The sequence below is a fragment of the Balaenoptera musculus genome, chromosome 5 (assembly GCF_009873245.2).
Source record: "Balaenoptera musculus isolate JJ_BM4_2016_0621 chromosome 5, mBalMus1.pri.v3, whole genome shotgun sequence".
NCBI classification, from domain to species: Eukaryota; Metazoa; Chordata; class Mammalia; order Artiodactyla; family Balaenopteridae; genus Balaenoptera; species Balaenoptera musculus.
This window is the reverse complement of record NC_045789.1, coordinates 90194479-90213739: the sequence shown is the minus strand read 5'-3', so window position 1 is coordinate 90213739 and position 19261 is coordinate 90194479. Positions and strand designations below refer to the sequence as shown.

The 19261-nt window shown below is 36.9% G+C and overlaps 1 long non-coding RNA gene across 1 annotated transcript; it reads right to left on the bottom strand.

The window, feature by feature from the left end:
- Positions 1 to 3344: 3344 nt before the first annotated feature.
- Positions 3345 to 18563, bottom strand: LOC118896114. The gene is made up of 4 exons (XR_005020089.1): positions 18412 to 18563; positions 17930 to 18039; positions 10727 to 10753; positions 3345 to 3431 (listed from the first exon to the last, which is right to left on the bottom strand). It is a non-coding gene; the product is annotated as an uncharacterized LOC118896114 (long non-coding RNA).
- Positions 18564 to 19261: the final 698 nt, after the last annotated feature.

The following is a 19261-nucleotide window of genomic DNA, read 5'->3' as shown; positions in this document are numbered from 1 at the left end:
ACGTGTGAATCAGGGAGAAAGGAGTATGAGATTCTTAATGCACTTTTTGAAATTTTTCTGAAAGTATGAAATTATCTCAAAGTAAAAATGAGAAAATAATGACATTTGCCACCAAACTAGTAATTAATGAGCACCTATCAGACATCAGGCCCCAGAGAGGTACTGGAAATCCAGAACTCTAAGATAAAATTCCTGGTCTCAAGTGGTTCCCAGTTTACATCAGGGGACAGAGGAACTAGCACTCAGGATACTGGAATCAGTGCTGGGGTATGGAAAGAAGTGGAATGGGCTTATAAACAACCCTTAAGCTGGAAAGTGAGGTCAAAAGGTAAGTTGGTTCATTTTACTTATCTATCAAAACTTTCAAAGAGCTTCCTGTTGCTTACCAACCCCCCCCCCCAAAAAAAAACAAAACAAAGAAAAACTTCAAATGTTTTAGTTCAATGGGTTTTTATCTACTTTGCCAAACTCAGTTGAATTGTACTGGCTTCCTCTCAGATTCAGTCTGAGGCCATAACGTGCACTGAGGTATAGGAACGTCTCCTGGCACAGCACTGTGGATCTGGGGTCGGTTTCCATTATTAATTTGCTAGGGCTGCCCTTAACAATGTACCACAGTGTGGCCTAAACAACAGAAATCTATCTTCTCACAGTTCTGGAGGCTGGCAGTCTGAAATTATGGTATGGATAGCGTTGGTTCCATTTAGGAGCTATGAGGGAGAATCTGTTCCATACATCTCCCCTAGCTTCTGGTGGTTTGCTGGCAATCTTTCATGTTCCTTGGCTTGTAGATCAGAGAACATGTTGATCTCCGCTGTCATACTCACATGGCATTCTCCCTGTCTGTCTCTGTTCAAATTTCCCCTTTTTATACAGAAAGAGTCATATTGAATGAGGGCACACCCTCATGACCTCATCTCCTCTTGATCATCTGCAAAGACACTATCTCCAAATAAGGTCACAGTCACAGATACGTGGTGGGTTAGGTTTTAACATCTTTTGAGGGGACGTAATTCAACTCATAACACTGCCTCACCATGACATTTACAGCTCTCAAAGAATCTTCCCAAACTATCTGCTCAATCTTATTTCATATTCCTCCCTATAAAAACACCTATTCCAGATAATTTGCTATAAATGCCCTTGGAATACCTTTTCCCTAGATCTGATCATGGCTAACACATTCTTCTTCCAGCCTTAGTTTGATTGTTACACATTGAGTTACTCCCTAACACATCATGTGGCTTGATTTTCTTTGCAGAAGTTACATTCTGATCTTATGTATGTGCTTACTTATTTATAGTCTGTCTCTTGCTACTAGGTTGTATGTTCCATGAAGGTGAGCATTCTGCCTGTCAGGGTGACTACCACAGTCTCAGCCAAGTTCAGTGTTTGGCACATAGTAGATGCTGAGTATCTCTGCAAGTGCAATGAGGACAGTGACCATTTCAGTCTCTGTTATATATTTTCTTCTCATTTTGACCAGTCCTGCTTCGCTAACTCAAACTAGGCATTTTATGTTTTGAATAAATGTATAAATCGAAGTGACCTAGATGACAATAACAAAGATTCATCAAAACAAACAAAATGTCCAATGATGGGATAGCCCTTGAAAGCCAACCAAATGAGCCTGTTTCTATGACTATAAATAGTAAAGAAAAGAAAAACTCATTTGGAAGTAAATTAGAAATGTGAAAATAATAAAACATAGGAAAACAACAACAAAATCTGTAACATGGAAAAAATACTTTAAAGCCCATAAAAGCTTATGAATCTACCTTGCAGTATACTCACATTGCCAACATTGGAAAAACCAGTGACAGAAAATATTTAATTTTGGATCATTTTGCTGTTGTTGTTGCCCAACCTGCTTTTGTACAAATTGTTTTTTTTTTCCAAGTGCATTCAGCCTCAGTGCTATTGTGTATGTGTGTGTGTTTGTGGGTTTTTTGTTTGTTTGCTTGGCTTTTTTTAATCTTTTTTTTTTTGCTAATAACCAAGGGTATACAAAAGCCATTCATTAAATCGTTAAATGATAGTACTTGTTACTATTATAATTGGTCTTCACAATATATGTATGTGGAAGGTGGAAAAGGAACACAATTTTAAACATGAGAAAATGAATGCCTAAAGGTCTTACGTGCCTAACCCAAGGTTAGGCAGGGCTAGAATGAGAGTCCAGAGAGCGCCTTCTTTCCCTGGTCCACATTTTCTCTTTAGATTTGTTTGTTCAGTCACAATCCGGAGCCATACTCTTTGGGGACAGAGTGCCTAGGGTCCTGTTTCACCTGCCCCTCTCCGACTCACACTGCCAAGCTGTAAGGTTAACCGGTGTGACTCAGCTGCCTGCTGTACTGCCAGCTGATAGAGTCACATGGCCAATCCCTCACAGGCAAGGAATGTCACCATTCCTGGGTTAGTCACCTGTGTGTGGGTATAGCAAGAGGGCCCCAAAGGTAAAACTGCAGTCACACTGACAGTTACTTAGCTGTTCTGTCCATGCACTGTATAGCAAAACAGTGGGACACCAAAAAACAGAACTGACATGACACAGAAAAACAAGCACGGGTGGAAATTGCATCCTACGATGACAAAGGGAAAAAGAATGTGTCTTGAGTTTGATTTTCAAGAAGTGTATTCATCAAAAGTGGCCATATGAGTAATTAGATATAGTTGGAATATATTTTAGTTATAGTATGCTCATATAAAGAGTAGAGGGTAGACTCTCTCTGAGTTCATAGATGACAACATTGAGAATATGCCAAGCCGCCTTTTAGGGAAAAAAAGGACAATGCACGTCCCTTCCACAAAACAAGACATCCATGGTCAAATATAAGCTGCATGGGCAACAACAGTTATTATCCCCTCCCTGCCATCCATCTGTGTCTCTCCTCTTTCTCTCCTCTTGCCTTCTTGGTGGCCTTTTGCATAAAAGCTAGCAATGCATTGCTTACACACTTGAAACAGAAATATATACAGTTTTAATACACAAGTCTAAAGGTTCCGTTTGACAAAAGAAATCCCAGTGATCTATATTGTCTCTTTTTTTATAACTTTATTTATTTTAGGCTGCATTGGGTCTTCGTTGCTGCGTACAGGCTTTCTCTAGTTGCAGAGTGTAGGGGTTACTCTTCGTTGCGGAGCTCTGGTTTCTCATTGCGGTGGCTCCCCTTGTTGTGGAGCACAGGCTCTAGGCACGTGGGCTTCAGTAGTTGTGGCTCGCGGGCTCCAGAGTGCAGCCTCAGTAGTTGTGGCTCACGGACTAAGTTGCTCTGTGGCATGTGGCATCTTCTCAGACCAGGGCTCGAACCCGTGTCCCCTGCATTGGCAGGCAGATTCTTAACCACTGCGCCATCAGGGAAGCCCTATATTGCCTCTTAAATTGATCCAACATATTCTGGTATTCAGGCTGAGTTACTTGTTAATAATTCCTTAACATAAAATGGAAAGACAATAGCATTAGTAAATCAAACCAAAGGTGCGATTAAATGCCATGTGAATATCAGGCATTTGTTTCCGTTCTATCAGTCCGACTTCATGGCAGACCAGCCAGGGGAGGAGGTGCTGTCATTTGCATGCTACAGCAAGGTGCATTATACAAATCACCCAAAATTATCCACTGCTACAAGGGAACTGGCTGCTGGAATAGAGCGTTCGTATATCAAATGCAAGCCTCCAGTGAGGACACACCTTGATTTCTCATTTAAGAGGATATCCTTTGTTGCCTTACAGTACGTGCCCTTCCCCAAATCCAACCACACTAGCATTCCATCAGATTTTTTGACGTTTAGCCATCATGGCAAACTGGCAGTAACCTTTTACTTAACAACTTTTACGCTTTCTACACCTTTCTCAATACAACAGGCATTTCTCTATCACCAACTTCCACAGAATTCTGGGTTTTAAAGCTGGTTTTTATTCTCATCTACAGCTTGAAATCAAGCTAGATCTAGTCTTTTCTCTTCTGTGCTTGCTATCTCAGTTTGAACGATCATTCCACCCCTTTTCACATTTGAGTTTTGACTGCTTGGGTCAGGGATACATCTGAATTCCACAGTGGAATCTGGGTGCTGCTGTGCTCTATGAAACACCTTTCCATTAGTGATCCATCCATAGATGAAGTGTCTGAACTCTCAGGAATGACACGAGAAATCCAGGTGCTAGTCTCAAAGTTTGAGAACTCATCATTTCTTTCTGTGGCAGAGTGCCCTCCAGTTTTTATGGGGATCCGTCTTTCAGAATCTCACACAGAAAGCCTGGATTTAGGGGGTAAATTACTTACCGGGTGGGGAAAAATATATCTGCTTATTCATTTATTCATCATATATATTTTGGGGTATGAAAAACGTGCAGACACGTTTTAACAGACAGGGCAAAAAATTGATTCAATTGTAATCCTTGGTTTATAACACATTGCTGTTCTTCAAGCATGACCTTCTCAATTTATTTATTTAATTATCTTAGCTAGGTAATAAAATAACTAGCACTCATGACGAACCCATCACCTAATTCCTTACATCTACCAATTTCCTTCTACCTAACCCTATCCCTTGTGCTTCCACAAGGCAATGACTACCTGAAATTTTGTATTTCCTTGTTTTATTTAAATTATTCTTAAGCAAAGTATTGTTTAGTTTTATTTGTTTTTGAATTTTTTGAGAAGGGCACCATGTAGTCTTCCAAGATGTCATTTTTTTCACTCAGAATTATATTATCGAGATTTATTTTTCTAGTTGCACATACAATTGATTCTCATTATTTGAAGTAGTTGTGTTCTGTAAAGTCACTGTGAATATTGAATTAGCCAATAGTGAAAGATTGCTCCTAGCGGAAATGCAGGGTTAGGTTCCTATGAGCCTCTGGTCACAACATTTTTGTTAAGTGATTAATACCTAATCTTGTTTCTTGCGTATTTTTGTTTAAAGACAGCTTATTTAACATATTAATATTGACCTCATACAGCCAACAGGAGTATAACTCATGCCTGGTCAAAGCTTATATAACACATGCATTTTCTCTATAAGTCATACCACAGCCTTCTTGCACTTAGGGCCACTTGCAAGCATTTTAGCAACTGCACTTGGAGGCCATTCAAACAGTAAAATCATCAACAAAATGCACAAAAGTGAGAAAAGTATGACACTGAACAGACTGTGAAAAGGATATATGTTTACAGCATGAGAGCTGAAACAAGAAGGCAGAGTATCTTGTGCATCAGGCAACTCAAACTTCTCACCCCATATGTCCATAAGTGACCCCAAAGTGCCGTAAGTATTTGTTTTGGGACTACACATACAAATTTTAGCAAGTTGGGAACTTGCAACTATTGAATCAGAGAATAATGAAGATTGACTGTAGTTATCTTTCATTCATTTTTATTGCTGTATAATATTTCATCATGTAAATATACCCCATTTTAAACATCACCCTTCTGTTAATGAACATTTGAGATTTTACTAAGAAAATTTTTTAAATGAATTTTAAGTTTTCCTTATACATGAATTGATCATGCTACTGAAATAACTGTGCAGGGGAGAAATGCTGTTTTCATGTAAATATAATGTTCTGTACTTACATGGCAAAATGCCAACAGCTATCTGCTATCAATCTAAGTATTTACTGTACATATTTAACACTTGACTTTGTAACAGAAACAAAGATGTATTAGATGCAGAGCAACTTTTATCAAAATTTTTGAAGACAAGTGTGTACTCTATGTTAAAAATATGTGTGTGCACTGTGATAAACTCTGAAAACAGAGCTAAAAGGATGATCACTGCCTCCATGAGCTCCAAGTCTAGGGACGTGTAAACAGGTAACATAAAATTATAAATGCAACCAAAGCAGTATAGAGGCTTCAAAATCCAGTCACAGGAATGTTGACCTCTACAAAGGAGGTTGAGATGATGTTGATATTTGAAACATAGTGATACCTACACCAGGATCCCTTAATGACTTTCCAATGGAAAATTTGCAAATTCTCTGGTCCTCATTATTACTTGTATCATTTGAAATACAGAGAGACCAGGTTTGGCCTTTACACATGATTGCTTCCCTTAATTTCATGCAGTCTTCCCCATTGACACTAAATAAGGGCTTTAGATGCTATGAGCTGGTTTTAGCTGCTGTAGGTTTTGAAGAAATAGAATTTATCCTCCTCTATACTCCCTTAACCTTTGGTTACATGTGCACTGCGTTTGTGCTATTTCTGAACTTGATGGTATGATATGATTGGCCATTCTTTTCTGAATAGTGTCGGTTCCTCTTCACAGACACCCAGACCTTGTCAGTATAAGCCAAGGCTTTCAATGTGTGGTTTTCAAACCAGCCACACCAGCCTTGTTAGAAATATTAATTCTTCACCCTCATCCCAGAGCTACTGAGTCAGAACTTCCTGGGGTGGAATCCTGTGATCTATGATTAAAGAAATCTTTCGGGTGATTCCAATGCATGCTAAAGTCTGAAAACCAGTGCAAAAGGAAATCTTTATTGATTTAACCTGTCCCTAAACACCAGATTTTGTCAGGGCTGCAAATTGATCAAAAGATGTTTTCTGGCTCTATTCTTAAATAAGGACTTAAGAGAGAAAGTGATCATAAGACTATAAGTTGTAAATCACAAGCAGAAAGACACAAATGCATTACACAGGTTGGAATTGAGAAAGCACTTAGAGAAATGAAGAAATATGCCATTGTAGCCAAACCCACATGTCAGTACCTGGAAGCAGCACTTAAGCCTGTTTCTTTAGACCCACCCAAATGGATTTATAGATCTGTGGTACAAGTGTCTATGCCCATTCTATACAAAATATGGTCCAGCCTTCAGCAATATTGGCTTCATCTGGGAACTTAAAGAACTAAAGAATCTTGGTGCTCCACCCCAGACTCATTGAATGGGATCTGCTTTCAAACAAAATCCCTAGGAGATCAATTGCTCACAACGTTTTGAGAAGCATTGGTCTAATCTTTTGCACAATAGTACATGGTATATGTTGCTTCTTAATTTTGAATTGATGAAAGAATGAATAGAACCTTCCATAAGTCATTTAGCCTTTAGATATTAGACAGAAACACACTTAATATGAGTAAACACTTGTCTAGCACCTGCTATGTGCCAATCCTCATTTAAAAATGTTACATACATATATACAATGGAATATTACTCAGCCATAAAAAAGAACGAAATAATGCCATTTGCAGCAACATGGATGGACCTAGAGTTTGTCATACTGAGTGAAGTAAGTCAGGCAGAGAAAGATAAATATCATATGATATCGCATATATGTGGAATCTTAAAAAATGGCACAAATGAACTTATTTACAAAACAAAAATAGAGTCACAGATGTAAAAAAAAAAAAAAAACAAACTTATGGTTACCAGAGGGGAAAGATGGGGAGTCATAAATTGGGAGATTGGGATTGACAGGTACACACTACAATATATAAAATAGATAACTAATGAGGACCTACTATATAGCACAGGGAACTCTACTCAATACTCTGTAATGACCTATATGGGAAAAGAATCTAAAGAAGAGTAGATATATGTGTAACTGATTCACTTTGCTGTAAAGCAGAAACTAACACTATATTGTAAATCAATCATATGCAATAAAAATTTAAATAAATAAATAAATAAAATGTTACATATATTGATTCATTTCAGCCTTACAACAATCCTATGAAATAGGTACTGTTATATCCACATTTTACACAGAGAGGTTGGGTCACTTGTTCAAGGACATTAATTTAATAAGGGACAGAATTAGGATCCAAATTTTACCGATTTGGTCCCCAGTCTTGTAGTATTCCTAAAGCTCTCTCCCCTGATTCTCATATGAGCAGAGAGCTACAATGCACTTGATTAGATTAAGGAGTTGTGTTGGTTTTGTATTATAGAAACTCAGAACCAAACTATGGACAATGGGGCAGATTATGTTTAATTGGAATCTTTTTTCCACAGTCCTCATGATTTCTTTTAGAGGAATTTACTAGAGAAATACTTCTGGACTCTTAGTTCCTCTAAGTTGCCTGACAGATGAATCTGGGATAAAGAGCTGGGCCCATTATGGATCAGCTGCTTCTGGGTTCTCTGTGGCTCTCCCTATATAGAGCGAAACCTGATCTCTTTCCAATAAACCCAGAGAAAAGGGCCTGTCTCTATTTTGTGAGACCTAGGGTTTTCTAGCCCTACTTAATACAGAGGGTTAAATTCCGCAATCTTAGGAAACTCGTTGTTGCTGGACATCTAAGCTGCATCCTTCAATCCATCCATCATCACCAATTAACACAGATACTTTGGTCTATATTTTTTCATTTAAGATAGTCAATCTCTGCATATGTTCTGGAATCACGCATGGATTCTTTTCTTTCTTCAAAACCATTAAGATGTATACACTAAGGGAAGCAAGACCGCCTTTTCAGAATTTTCATAGCAAAAATACTCAGTCACTGTAACACCCATAAGTGAAATCTAATTAAACTGTTTCCATATAATGAAGAATTTAGACTTCTGTGATACTGTACAAGCTCTTTCCTCTACCTTGTCCATCTGGAAAATTCCTGCTCCTCCTTAGAGATAAGGTCACCTCTCCAGAACCCCCCCTTTGTCATGAATTTTTCCACGGCCTCTCAAGGGACCACTGTGTGCTCCTCCTCTTCCTCTCAGTGACTCTCTTGATACCTATATTATAATATTCACTCTCAGGAAAGAGGCCTTGAGTACAAGGGCTACTTAACTTTTCTTTGAAAATAGCTAACACAGTTATGCCTGGGCACAAAGTAGCCATGAAATAGATATTCATTCAATGAATAAATGGGTGAATAACTTGGACTTGCAAGGTGAACATATTTCAAAATTAAATTTGAATTAGTGCAATCTTTGCACACAGAAAAAGAATTATCATAGAGATTCATGAAAGAATAGCTGCACTGAGTTGGTTAAAAGCCCAACACCAAATTGAAATATAATTGTGTTATTTTAGAATACTTACAGAAAATATGGTGATTTATAGCCTAGAATTTTGGAACAGTATCAGACTGATAAATTCAAGGCTTTTAGCCCAATAAGCACACTCACAGGAGAGAGAATATACAGTCACAGGGACAACAATTCAATCTAGCCTTGCTCTGCAGCTCAGTGGATGTCTTTAGGGAACTCGTCAAAATGTCCAGGTAACGCTTGGCCTGCAAGTGGCTCTGTGGGAAAGTGCACAGTGATACACTTGGAAAAAAATCAGCTCCCATGAGAATTCCGTGTATTTTCCACAGTTCCTCCTCCTCCGCCTGATCTTGTTTGCCTTGAACTTGCACAATCAAGGAAGTGTTGGTTACACAAATCCCTGTCTGAATTATCACAAATTTCAAATTGGCAGGATCTGAATTAATGAAAATTTTACCCAACTGCATTCCATTTCAGCTCTTCCAGATAAAATGCGCTATGGAAAATTTGGAGGCGGTCCAGAAGACAGCAACTAAAATGATGAAAGTTTTGACTAATATTCCCTTTGAGGAAAGGCTAAAGGAGTTTACTTAGCCTAGAGAAAAGAAGGCTGAATAAGGAATTAATAATAGTTCTCAAGTATATGAAGAAGTGTGTGAGTGACAAGAAGCAGATTCCCTTACTTCTAATGAGTCCAGAACAAGAGGAAAGTGGCTTGCGACAGGGGAAAACTGTGTGTCATCCTTAGAAAGCCTTCCTGACTTCACAAGACTCACAACAGTGACACCTCGGGGACTGCTCCAGTGGATATTTTATGAAAAACCTAACCATTTACCTTCTTCCATGGGCTCATGTTAAGTCTTGCCTGGATGCAAGTGGGTTAGACTAAATGACCTCTCGGCGTCCTTTCTAACCTGGTGATTCCATTTGATGAAAGGTCATTTGGTTGGATTGATTAGAAAGTTAAAATTGCCCTCCTGGATCAGTGGATTTGTACTGCAAGAGAGAACCCTTCAGTTCTGTGTGGCCAGTTCGAATTTCATCCTGTTGGCAGCGACCCAAAGTTATACCACACTGCCAGCGCAGCCGGGCACGCTGCACTATCCAAAGTAATAAGCCTTGTTGGCATTGCACTGAGAGTGTTCCATCTTGCCTTTGAAAAAAAATGTTTCAGGGCTGCATGAACGACAAAACCACAGCATCTTTTAGATTTACCTCAGGTACTAAGACAGCAAAGCCTCTGCAACAGAGCATTGTGCCAGAAGAAACAAGACAGTCTAGGCTTTAACCTCTAAGAACTTCAGAGGGTCTGAAACAAATAGAATCAGAATAGGGATTCCTAGAACATGAGTGTCAAATATATATGTGAGGGACTTGCAGTTTCTATATTGTCATCTAAAAGATAGGACGGTCACAAACTAGGAATCCTGAAAAGCTACTCTAGTAAACATAACAGTGAAAAGTCTTCTTGAGAAATTCAAGTACTCCCCTAGACCTGAAATCAAGGTGACATTCTTGACTCCTTCCTCTCTCCCCACAAGTCCCTCCCAAATCTGTATCCAGTATCCAGTTACTCATCCAGCCCTAGGCTTCTTTATTCTGTACAACTCTTGTGCACAGCCCCTTTTTGCATCCTTATTACCACCCTCTGAACCATCTTCTTTACAAATTTCAACTGTAGCCTTGAAGTAACCGCCTCACCAGTCTGCCTTCTTCTTCCAGCTCACAAACCACTCTACACACAATAGCCAGAATTTTAAATTGCAGATCTAATCATATCACTTACCTGCTTGGGGATCCTCAGTTGATTCTCCTGAATTCCAAAATAAAGGTCAAACTCCATCCCAGTAAGACTATGAAAGACTTTCATAGTCTTACTGGTGCCCACTTCCTTAGCCATACTAATATCCCCAGTTGAAAAGTAATTTTCTGTTCCTTCAATGACTCATGGTTTTTCAAACCTGTATGGCTTGGCACATATTACTCCATTTGTGTAAAAATGCCTCTTGATTTCCTACCGTAGCTCCCTGCTCCATACTTCACACAGATAATTTGTTTTCATATTTCCGTTAAAGCACCACTTCCAACAGAAGACTTCCTAAATCCTTCAGGGCTATTCCAGTGCTAACACTGTGTACTTCTACATTCTCCTGATATAGAGCTATTTTAGTGGTCATTACTGTGTTTTTGTTTGTTTGTTTGTTTGTTTTTGTCTGCTCAGAATCCATGCCCTCTTTTTCTAATTTTCTTTTCCCTGTGATGTGAATTCTTGGGTGGTTTGCCATCCAGAATGCCCTGCTTTCCCCTAGCCAACTGGGGAGTTGAGATAAAGCTAGGCCAATTGAGCTTACTCTCTTGGAAACTTGAGATCTTGAGTGGAGAACTTAAGGATGGAGAATCGTTAGTGCTGATTAACCGGACAAAACCACTGATTGGTCCCTGACTTTTATCATGGAGTCTCTCTGGCTCCTATCCATTTGGAAGCCTTAGTTACTCAGATTTCCTTTTAGTACTGTGAGCAACTCCATAGCCTTCAAATAATTTTTTAATTAAATTAACTAGAGTTTTTTCTATTGATTACAACCAAAAATCCTAACAGATACGACTCTTCTAGAACTTATCTCTTATTTGTTTGGCTCACATTATAGGCTGTTTTCTCTTAAAGGGCAGGGAGCAGGCACTTAACATCCTTTTGCACTCATCATTTAATATAATGCCTGCCTTATAATAGGTGCTCATAAATAAGTGAATGAATGATTTACCTTATGGAATGAACACGGGCAAGAAGCAGTGATTAATACCAGCCTAGTGGAAGGATACTAATGTCTCTAGTCTGGTTTACATTATTTGTCAATGACTAGGATGATGATTTAGATGACATACATATCACATTTGCAATCTGCACTTAACTGAGAGGGATAGAAAATATATTAAATGACCAAATCAGGTCCCCAAAAGATATAAGCAGGCTAAAAGGATGAGTTACATTTTTTTAAAGTTTTATTGAGGTATAATTCACATACCATAATATTCATTTAAAATATACCATACATAGGTTTATAGGATAATCATAGAGTTGTGAAGCCATTGCTAAAATCTAGTTTTAGAACATCTTCATCACTCCAAAACAAGACCTTATACTCACTAGCAGTCACTCCCTATCCCCCACTACAATCCTCAGCTCTAAGCAATCATTAATTTACCATCTGGCTCCATGAATTTGTCTTTTCTGGACATCTCATATAAATAAAATCATACAATATACCACATGTGTGACTGGCCTCTTTCACTTAGCATAATGTTTTCAAGGTTCATCCATGTTGTAGCATGTATTTATACTTCATTCCTCCCTATTGCTGAATAAATATTCCATTGTATGAATAAACCACATTCTGTATATCCATTCATCAGCTGATGGACATCTGCGTCATTTTAATTTTTTGACTGGTATAAATAATGCTGCTGTGAACATTCATATACAAGTATTGTGTTGCTATATGTTTTTCTTTTTATTTGGTGTATTTTAGAAGTGGAATCACTAGTCATATGGTAAAGTTATGTTTAACTTTTTGAAATACTACCAAACTCTTTTGCAAAGTGGCTGCATTTCTACCAACAATGTGCAATGGTTCCAATGTCCTGGAAAAATATTTTGCCATTTTTTTAATTGGGTTGTTTTTTTATTATTAAATTATAAGAGTACTTTATATATTCTGGATAAAAGTCCCTTACTGGAAATATGATTTGCAAATAATTTTCTCCTATTCTGTGAATTGTCTTTTCACTTTCTTGATGGTATCATTTACAGAGCCAATATTTATTTAATTCAATTTTTTTTTTCTTCATTTGTGCTTTGGGTGCCATGTCCAACCCAAGGTTACAAAGTCTTACTTTTAGGTTTCTTCTGTGAGTCTTATAGTCTTTGCCCTTATATTTAGGTCTATGATCCATTTTGAGTTAATTTTGTGTATATGGTGTGAAGTGTGTGTTCAACTTTATTCTTTTTCATGTGGCTATCTAGTTGTTCCACACCATTTGTTGAAAACACTATTCTTCCCCCCTATTGAATTGTCTTAGTACCTCTGTCAAAAATCAATCAAACAAATATGCATGGATTTATTTCTAAACTCAATTTTATTCCATTGAACTATACATCTATCTGTATGTATGCCAGTACCGCAATAAGTTTTGAAATTGGAAAGCATGAGTCCTTAAACTTTGGTCTTTTTCAAGATTGTTTTGACTCTTCTAGGTCTCTTGCATTTCTATATGAATTTTAAGATCAGCTTGTAAACGTCTGTAAAAATAAACAGTTGGAATTTAGATGAGTTATATTTTATACTATAAAATATAATCTGTTTAAATACCTAAAAGCATCATTAGTGAATGAGGACGGGGTAATTTAAGGTCCTTGTCAACTCTGGAATAGCAGGATTCTGAAAATTAGCCATGGTAAAAGAGAATAAATATTTACAAACACAAGTACAAAAAATAATAATTTAATTTAATTAATTTAATTCTTAAGTTAGAAATTTCATTTACCCTTTTGCCAGCCCCAAGCTTCAAGTCTTTTTTTTTTTTAATTTGCCTGAGGCTCATTATTGTTATCACCATCAAACAATATTTATAGCTATTGATGATCAAGCTGTTAGCTCACCATTGTGATTTTAGCTAACTTAAAAGAATAATAATAATTTCTTTTAAAGAGGCAGGAAAGGTTTCCAATCCTGAGAGGATGGAGACCATGCTCTATTTCCCTTTAGAGAATCAGCATTAAGTGTCTAGTATCTACATCTAGCACTAGTAGATCTCAGATTTTCCAGGCTGAACCTGATGTTTAAAAAGGTTGGTTTATAACAACACCAAATGACATTCATTTGGTTGTTCACCCACAGATTATCGCAATGCCTCTAAACATGTTTCTTAAGAACCTTTCCCAATTCTAAACCGACCTTTTCTGAAAAGCCCAGAAAATGCTCACAGATGGCCATCAGGACTATCTTCTTGGTTATTAAGCATTATCTGTCATTTTCCTATTATTCAGTTCTAGCTCTCTGAAGAGGTGTATGAGACTTCAAATGCACAGAAGCTCCAGAAAAGTCTGCACAGCTCTGGGGACAGTGCTATCCCATCAATCTAGAACTCTATTCCATTCTCAAAGCTACTATGCTACATTCCCTTGAGGCATTTTGCTTCTCCAGGCTAAAAGTCTTAATAATAGCAGGAAGGATTTTAATACTACTATTAATAATAATGATTTATTGATTTTCTTTTCTAATAATTCTTTATTCATATCTTTTAACTACTTTTTTAAATCAGTTCTTTTTTCTTATCTTTTCTCCTTGACTTGCAGGAGTTTCTTTTATATTCAATATTAATCCTATATTGGCTTGTGATACTGTGAATAATTTTCCCAGTCTATTATCTATCATCATCAACTTTATCAGTGGTTTCCTTAAGCAGATATCCTTTATTTTTAAGTATTCATAATTACCAGTTTTTCTTCTTATGTTTTGCTATTGTCATCTTGTTTAAGAAGTGCTTCATCACCCTTAGGGACAAATATGTCTCCTACTTTTTATCTAAGAGCTTTATAGATTTTTCTTCATATTTAAGTGCTTAATCCACCTGTGGGACAGGGTGGGAGCTCTTTTATATGGTGTAAGATAGGGATCAAGGTTTCTTTTTATTTTCTATAAATTGAGCCAGTCTTTGTTCCTCAATGATTTAAACCAAATTGTGATATATAAATGGGATTTATTTTAAATTCTTTTTCCTAGCTTTCTCTATTTTATCACACTGCTCATATATATTTTCTTTTCCTTTTTTTTTTTTTTAACTATGGCTTTGCAACATAACTTTCCAGAAAGAATTCTCTCTTGCTGCTCTTCTTTTTAATATACTCTACATAGCACTTTCATCTTTCTTTTAAATTTTGGAATAAATGTTTCAATTTTGTCAAAACATTAAGTTGAATTTTTTAGGATTATATTAAATCAATTGATGAAATTTGGAAACTGCCCCTTTAAAAATGAATTTCAATCATCTAATAGCATATATCAATCTTTCTACTTGTCTTAGATTTTCTTTTAGGTCAATTCACATAATTTAAGTTATTCTTTTTAAAAGTATTTTACATTCTTGTCAGATTATTTCCTGGATACTTTATATAAGGTTTTTATTGTTATTTGAATGTTATGTATTGTATACTCTTTTCTAGATAAATATTATTGGTTAAAAGGGAACACAATTGATTTTTATAAATTTATCTTGTATCTGGTAATCTAACAGATTACTCAGGTAAATCTAATATTTTATTTTAGGAGTATGTTGGATTTCCTACACAGATCATCTTACCTAAATCATAAATTGTATTTGTGCTCTTCTAATCTTTGCATTTCTTATTTCTATTTTTTCTCACAGCATAAGTAAGGAAATCTATGTTAAACAAGAGTGGTTATTAAAAAACCTCATTATTTTATTCATAAACTTGAAGGAATGTGACTCAAGTTTTTCCATTGAATAAGAAGTTGTAGGTTTTAACTATAAGGCCTTTATTTATTAAGCTAAGGAAGTTTCATTCTACAGGTGATTTTCTGAGTCTATGTCAAAAATAGACATTGAAATTTAGTAAATGATTTTTTGTACCTATTAAAATAGTTGTATGATTAGTTCTTTATATGGTAAAACAAAAATGGATCTATAAATGCCTTATTTTGTATTCTACTTATCCAATTTCAAAATCAATATTTTACTAGTCTCATAAAAACTTGGGTGTCTTTCTCTCTGTTTTTAGTTTCCTTAAAGCATTTTATAACATAGGAACCATCTATCCCTTGAAAGCATGGAAGAACTCAGCTATGAAGCTATTTGAAACTGAGGCGTCTTTGGAGGAGAGCCTGAAATTACCGTTTCAATTTCTGTAATGGTTATTGGTCTACTCAGGTTTTTTATTCCCCTTGCCTCAATTCTGGCTTTTTTTATAGTTTTATACAAATATCTCTCTTCTTTCTAGGTTTTCAAATATATTAGTGTATAGCTGCTATAATAATTTTTAAATTATTTCCAAATCTTTTTTGTATATATATACATACAATATTTTTTTCATTCTGTGTTTTGTTGATCTGTATATTTGCTTTCATTTTTTTCCTAGATCACTTTTGCCAGAGATATCTGTACCGTATGAATCCTTTCAAGAAAACACATTTTGGGAACTATTATCTCTGTACTGTTGGGGTTTATTCATTCATTTATTAACGATGTATTGAGTACCTGTAATGTGCTAGTCTTTGTTACAGGCACTCTGATACAGCAGTGAATAAAGCAGACTAAAAGCCGTGACCTCATGGAGGTTACATGCCCATGTTATACTCTAGATCCAGCTAAGATTATGATCAGCTCCTCTTGCTTCACTCGCTTTCTTTTTTTGTTTGTTTTTCCAACTTTTTACATTGGATGCATATGAATTTCCCTCCTCAAAATGCATTTACATTATCATTAAGTGGTTAAGTATTGTATGTTTTAATTTCCTTTATGATTTCTTCTTTATATATATTTTATTTTTAATCTCCAGTTAATTATGCCTAACATAAATATTCACTAATATATCATTTTAAACTTACTAATAGCTATATCTTCCCCCATACAGAGACCTTGCTTCTTTGGACAATAAACTTGATTGAACTATTTACTCATCCTTAATGTCATTTACATATTATATCTATCTATCTATCTATCTATCTATCTATCTATCTATCTATCTATCTATCTATCTATCTATCTATATCTATCTCCTCTAGGATTTCTCTTACTATCTAAGTACTTTCTCCAAAAATAATCTCAAAGAGGGTTATGTGGGGCAAACCTTATGAACACTGAAAATAGTTTTATTTGTTTATGTATATTTAAATAATTTCTAGCTTATTAAAAATTTTAAGTTTGATGTTCTTTTTTTTCAACAGTTTGAAAATATTACCCCATTATCTTTCCTTGTTTTGCTATTGAAAAACTTAATGTTCATGATTTTTTTTATCTAGAGAGTTTTAGCATATTTTATTTTTGCCATTTTTTAATTCTTGTCATTCACCACAAGTTGTCTATATATAGGGTTTTTTTAATCTAACTACTTGGCACTCTATAATCCCTTTCAAATTGAGGTCTTTCGTTATCCACTAACTCTTATGAATTCTCAGCCCTCATTTCTTAAAATACATTTTCTCCTCCATTTATGAGTTTTCTTACCTTTAAGGAATCATATAAAAAGTTAAAACTGCTAATTCTATTCTTTGTATCCTCCAACTCTTTATTTTTTTCTTTTTCATCTCTCAATTTCTTTCTGTGCTCTTGTGGGGACATCCCCAAACTCTATATTCTAGGTCAGCAATCCCTGTTGGATGGATACATGTTGCTATTTATCCTTTCTATTGAGTTTTTACTCTTAATTCATATTTTTATTTTTTGTATATGGATGACACCGGGGTTTGCCTCACCCTGGTTTGCCATTTGCTCCTCTTATAGTTAACAATGCTTCCTATGACCTCGAGATTTTTCACATGTTTAGAATTGATTTGTGTATTTTAACCCTCCTCTCTTTCCTATGTGATATTATCAGGGTGCAATTCAGGGGAGGGAAGCACAGTATACTAATTCCCACTCTTGTCAAGAGTATTCTTTTATATCAAGAGTAGCAAGCAGAAGGGGGTTGAGAATTTAGGTGTGAATCCTAGCAGGTTATCCCCATGGACAGGCTGGGTGTCTTCCAAGAATGTCCCAACCATCATGTCTACCTGGGACCTGCCAGTACATTGACCATGTCTGAAGAAGATTGAGGACTTGAGAAGAGTGACATAAAAATCAAGCGACAGGGAAACGAATTCCAACAACAGATAACATTTTGACTGAGAAACCAGTGATCAATATTCTTATTCTTATTCTTATACCTACAAAGGCAGTGACTGAAAGATAAAAAGAAAATATTCTCTGCTCTCACCTAAGCAGTCACCATGGAGGGTTTTAGGAGGCACATGGATTGATCCTTAGCAATTGGAAGCCTTCAGAATTTGCTCTCCTCTTTCTTCTATCTCCTTTCTTCTCCTTGTCCTTATTTACACACACACACACACACACACACACAGAGCACTTCTTTATTTCCCCCTGAATTCCACATTACTTGAAAACTGATTACTCATGAACAGGTTGTCACAATTGATTTTGCATTTTCTTCCACATTTTCTACCCTCTATTGAGAAGAGCATCTTACTATGTATTCCAAAAGAATATACAGTAAATATATAGTAATATGTATTTACTATATAATAATAAAATATTAAATAATAGTATAGTATTAACATATAATGCTTTACTATAATAAAGTATATATTATATACTTGCATATATAATATACTAGCATATTCTATGTTATAATAATTATTATTATTCTGTACTACATAGTATAGTAAAATATAGGGGTACCTGTTTTTCTTCTGATGCATTTTCTAGGTGTCTTTGGGAATCTGTATATTCATATTATAGAAAAAGGAGATGTGGAATTCTCAGTAGTTTTCCACGTTAAAAGTGCTCTTGGAGGAGCTTCAAGATGGCGGAAGAGTAAGACGCAGAGATCACCTTCCTCCCCACAAATACATCAGAAATACATCTACATGTGGAACAACTCCTGCAGAACACCTACTGAACACTGGCAGAAGACGTCAGACCTCCCAAAAGGCAAGAAACTCCCCACGTACCTGGGTAGGGCAAAAGAAAAAAGAAAAAACAGAGATAAAAGAATAGGGACGGGACCCGCACCAGTGGGAGGGAGCTGTGAAGGAGGAAAGGTTTCCACACACTAGGAAGCCCCTTCGCGGGTGGAGACTGCGGGTGGCGGGGGGGGAGCTTCGGAGCCACGGAGGAGAGCGCAGCAACAGGGGTGCGGAGGGCAAAGCGGAGAGATTCCCGCACGGAGGAGCGGTGCCGACCAGCACTCACCAGCCCGAGAGGCTTGTCTGCTCCCCCGCCGGGGCGGGCGGGGCTGGGAGCTGAGGCTCGGGCTTCGGTCGGATCCCAGGGAGAGGACGGGGGTTGGCGGCGTGAACACAGCCTGAAGGGGGCTAGTGCGCCACGGCTAGCCGGGAGGGAGTCCGGGGAAAAGTCTGCAGCTGCCGAAGAGGCAAGAGACTTTTTCTTGCCTCTTTGTTTCCTGGTGCGCGAGGAGGGGGGATTAAGAGCGCCGCTTAAAGGAGCTCCAGACACGGGTGCGAGCCGCGGCTATCAGCGCGGACCCCAGAGACGGGCATGAGACGCTAAGGCTGCTGCTGCCGCCACC